This window comes from Bombina bombina, chromosome 3 (assembly GCF_027579735.1).
Source record: "Bombina bombina isolate aBomBom1 chromosome 3, aBomBom1.pri, whole genome shotgun sequence".
NCBI classification, from domain to species: Eukaryota; Metazoa; Chordata; class Amphibia; order Anura; family Bombinatoridae; genus Bombina; species Bombina bombina.
In genome coordinates, this window is record NC_069501.1 from 1,185,556,757 (window position 1) to 1,185,561,424 (window position 4,668).

Here is a 4,668-nt window from a genome sequence, read left to right on the forward strand (position 1 = left end):
CCATTTATTTACCTGAAAAGTGTTGCTCAAAAAATACTTTGCCAACAATTCCAGCAGTGAATCACTGGATAAGGCGGATATGTCCGCCATAAATGACTTATTGAGTCTAATGGGGGATTCAGATGAATTTACTAATGTTACCACTCAAATTAACACCAATTGGAGATACATATTAAAAACTAAATCTAGATTTGTACCACGTAGCAGTATATCACACAACACAGCCACCTTTCTTGACCTGGTATGCAAGGATATTCTTAGTTTGCCAATAAACCAAGAATTAGAAATCAATAATTTGACTACTGAGGAAGTTTCTGCACTTAAAGAACTTAGCCAATGGTCTGACACAGAAATTAAATTAAGTGATAAAGGAGGTAATGTGGTCCTATGGCCAACCTCTATGTATTTGGAGGAGGCAAAATGGCAATTAAGCAATACAAAGAATTATGCAAATCTGTTTAATAATCCAACTGAGTGTTTCTTAAAACAATATAACAAGCTAATATCATCTGCCCTATCCTCTGGCATCATTGACAGTGCTGAGTTTAAGTTCCTTGAAGTAAAATCACCAAGGGTAGCTACCCTGCAGTGACGTGCCGTCACAGGAGGCAGGGGAGGCAGAGCCTCCCCTGTCAAATGAGAAGAAAAACTTTTTAATTATTTAAACAATAAATTTAAAATAATGTGGTCTAATTTTGAGTGATGCATTGCATAGATGTAGTAATGACATGTACACACACCACTGCACCGCCCCCTCCACAAGTCCGCCCACCCGCCAGCCAATGCTGAGCTGTACTTTGCCAGCACACTGTATGATTCATTCCATGGCATGTTGCGCAATGAAGGAGAGGCAGGGAGTCGCTTCTGCTGCCCCTTCATTGCGCAACATGGCTATGTTGGCTGATATTAATAAACAATGAAAAACAGCGCCACCCAGTGGTGCTTCTTCGCCGGCCCATATGCTCCCATTAGAGGCGGACAGCTCTCCAGCCGCTGAGCCACCTCTATGTTTTGGAGCCAATCAGTGAGTGAACTGTGTGAGGGAAGAGTCACGTGACTGACTGAGACAGCAGCAAGAGAGAGCAGTAGTAGGACTCAGGAGCTCCAGCATCCTCTCTGTTCTCAGGACTGTGTAAACTGTTTTGAGGCTGTCGCATCAAATCATGTTTGGAGAACATCACCAGAGAGGTACATACTACATGATTAAAATATGAGAAGGGGCCAGGGGCTCTAAAACACACAAAGCCTTAGCACACTAAGCACAGTATAGTAGTGTTTGAGAAATGAGGGAAAACGGCAGAGCTGTTATATTACAGTGTCACACGTGGGAAGCTATTAATCTTTCCCTCGATAGAGCTGCATTTACAACCCCTTCTCAGGGAAGAGCCTGTTGTCATCCTCCTGCTGCTGTTTAGTGCTATGTAAGGAATGTGCCCTGTTACTGTGCTATGTAGGATACTCTGACCTGTGCTTTCTCACGTAATAATCATTGTATCTCTACTTGGAAAGCTGCATGTATTTAGGGAGTGCACTGCTGTTTTCATCATCTGATCCTCTGTGTCTGACTCTGCTATCGCAAAGTATAACTGCTGCTAAATCTGGGGTACATTTCTCTTGCTCTGTGTTGTTATTACAGATCTTTGTACTGTCCCTAACCTCTGATCTCTGGTTGTGGGGATTTTTTTTCTTTTACAAATCCTGGATTCAGAAACAAATCTCTCTGCTTTCTAATTTCTGACATTTCTTAGATTGTCTTTGCATTGCACTGGTAAGTGCATCTCTTGCATGTAATCAATGTATCTAATTTATTATGCACTTACTTATAAATCATATAGACAAAATACTTTCTTTGTTATCAATTACTAGTTAACCTCTTTGATGCCTGTGGATTTTAATGAACACTGCTTATCAATGGAATGCAGCAGCTCTGGCACCTTGTAAATTAAGTGCACTCTGCCTGCCTTTGTGAGCCTTCCCTACACAGCTAGTTAAAGCTATTGTGTAGATCTCATATTACATTTCCACATGTCAGTTTGCAACACACACAGCACATTACTAATGCATGCAGTTAAAGAAGATTTGTCTTCCCATTGTGCCTGGGTCATTCATGTACTTTCTGGGGGAATAGAATGTATTTGCAGATTTGTAGCTCTGGTTCTTATTGGAAATATAGAGGGAAAATGTAAAAATATTACAGTGTAAATATCACCATGGCATGGCCACAGGTCACAGAAATATTGTCAGCACAGAAATGTAGCTGGCAATATTGCTGCTGATTATGGATTGCAAAACCTCTCTTGGCCTTTATCCCAAACCCTAAAAATAACCACAACTCTATTCTATAACCCCAAATATTTTTCTATTTCCAGGAGTTATGAGTACTGGATTTGCATATGTAGTAAGTGTCACACAGGTGACAACCGTGCATGAACAGCCATATTCCTTATTTTGTATTTACAAATTGCATTAAACACAATACTTTTTTTTATATAAATATAAATATTAAGGGCTCTATTTATCATCATAATTCTCCTACTTTTGCGCCTATAATTACTCTGTCGGATTTATTCTCCTATTTATCAACACATTTTACGCCCAAAATAAGCTGTAATACGACCTAAAAATACGACCAGTTTTTCGCTCTCGCCAAGGCGCACAGGTGCGCCAAATACAGCCAAAAAACAATGGATTTCAGTCGTATTTTTAGAAATACTCCCAACAAATCGCCGAAAATCATATTTATCATTATTTTGCGCCAAAGGAGAACCTATAATTCTCCTATAAATCCGACCGTGAAAATACTCCATAACCAAGTAGGAGAACTTACAATTTACTCCCATATTTTATTCATAGAAGATGGAGTTTTTTTTGATTTTGGCCGCTATTTCTCTTGCTCAGTCCCATGAAAATCGTGAAAATGATGGAAATATGTTCCGGAGACGGCAAAGAGTTCCTCGATTGTTTTTGCCCCGTTGTGGACTTGAGGCATTATCCGATCGTGAAATTAAGCGCAAATTCAGGATAAACCGAGAAAGCATTTTGAATCTATATTCTCTGATTAAAAATGACATTGATCCCCGAACCAGAAGAACAAGGGCAATACCTGGACTTTTGAAATTACTCGCAGTTTTACATTTTTTGGCAACCGGATCTTTTCAGGCTGTATCCAGTGATGTTGTGGGCATGAGTCAGCCTTCATTTTGCCGCCATTTAACAATTGTTTTAAAAGCAATTCTAAAACATCTTTCTACATTTATTTATGTTCCTAGGAATGTGCATGAATGGCATACAGTGAAGTCCAACTTTTACCAAGTAGCCGGTATGCCCAATGTTCTTGGTGCTATAGATTGCACCCATATTGCTCTTAGACCACCATCCCTAAGGGAGGAGCAATATAGGAACAGGAAAAGCTTTCATTCCCTAAACATACAGGCTGTGTGTGATGCAAACCTTAGAATTTGGGCTGTTCGATCTGGGTTTCCTGGATCATGTCATGATTTCCACATCCTAAAACAATCTGCACTATTTTCTGCTTTTGAACAGGGCAACATGCCACACGGTTGGCTATTAGGTAAATATGAACTTATTTCCATATAATCTAATTATAATGCAATCAGTTCTCTGTATTTTTTGGAAGTTTATTTCTGATTTGCACTTTATACATGTCATAAATAAATATATGAATTATGATTAATTTTAATGTTTAAATTATTTATAATCTCTAATCAATTTTTCTTTTGAAAAAATAGGTGATAGTGGTTATCCGTGCCGAACTTGGCTGTTGACACCTGTCCCAATGCCACATACCAGAGGAGAAATTAAATTTAATGAATCCCACCGTAGCACAAGAAGTGCTATCGAAAGAACTTTTGGGGTTTTAAAAATGCGTTTCAGAGTTTTGGATAGGTCTGGAGGAGCACTTCAATATTCGCCTGAAAAATGTAATGATATAATTCTAGTTGCATGCATGTTGCACAACATTGCAATTTCCCAAGGCAATTTAGAGGAGGAGTGTCCCAATGATCCCACAGATGACACTTATATCCCTCAAGAAATTATAGGCAGACACACTACAAGGGCAGGTGTACAAAATAGATTGGAAATTATTGAAAGATATTTTTCATGTAAGTATTATTGCAAACTATTTAGAATTGTGTATTATTCTATTAAATTTTATGTATTTGAATTTCTAATATTTTTTTTTTTTTTTTGTTTCAGAATACATGTCATCACCCAGAGTTTTAATTATTTTATAATAAATGTACACAATTCTTTGATATTGAAGTTAACTCCACCCATTTGAAAAAATAAAACTTTTGCTTATTTATCAAAAATGTTTCTTTTATTAAGGGATAAATATCTGTAATGAAAATATAACCAAAACAAACTATATATAAATATTAATAATACAAACTTTAAAACAAACAAAGCGAAAATAAATGTAAATCACAACAAAATATAAAAACCAGAAAATATATACACTTAATTTTTTGGATTCTGTGTATCAATTCTGAGATCTCCTATTCATAATTTCTAATTTTTTTTTATAATATTCACTTTTTATTTCTGAATCACGTTTCAGAATATTGTTCCTTTGTTTCTGTAATTCAATGAGTTCCTTAAAAAAAGCACTTTGTTCCTGTCTAAATGAGGATGCCATATCTGTCA

General features: G+C 37.0%; 1 long non-coding RNA gene across 1 annotated transcript; it reads left to right on the forward strand.

Annotated features, from left to right (window-relative positions):
* Positions 1-3,754: 3,754 nt before the first annotated feature.
* On the forward strand, positions 3,755-4,334 carry LOC128652134 (uncharacterized). Its single transcript, XR_008401278.1, has 2 exons — positions 3,755-4,124; positions 4,219-4,334. It is a non-coding gene; the product is annotated as an uncharacterized LOC128652134 (long non-coding RNA).
* Positions 4,335-4,668: the final 334 nt, after the last annotated feature.